The sequence below is a fragment of the Notothenia coriiceps genome, unplaced genomic scaffold (assembly GCF_000735185.1).
Source record: "Notothenia coriiceps isolate Sejong01 unplaced genomic scaffold, NC01 NC01_scaffold00005763, whole genome shotgun sequence".
Lineage (NCBI taxonomy): Eukaryota > Metazoa > Chordata > Actinopteri > Perciformes > Nototheniidae > Notothenia > Notothenia coriiceps.
In genome coordinates, this window is record NW_011338464.1 from 4,823 (window position 1) to 5,072 (window position 250).

Sequence of the window (250 nt, forward strand, 5' to 3'; positions counted from 1 at the left end):
GTCAGGATGCTCTCTATGGAGCACCTGTAGGTCATGATGCTCTCTATGGAGCACCTGTAGGTCAGGATGCTCTCTATGGAGCACCTGAAGGTCAGGATAATCTCTATGGAACACCTGTAGGTCAGGATGCTCTCTATGGAGCACCTGTAGGTCAGGATACTCTCTATGGAGCACCTGAAGCTCAGGATGCTCTCTATGGAGCACCTGTAGAAGGTCAGGATGCTCTCTATGGAGCACCTGCAGAAGGTCA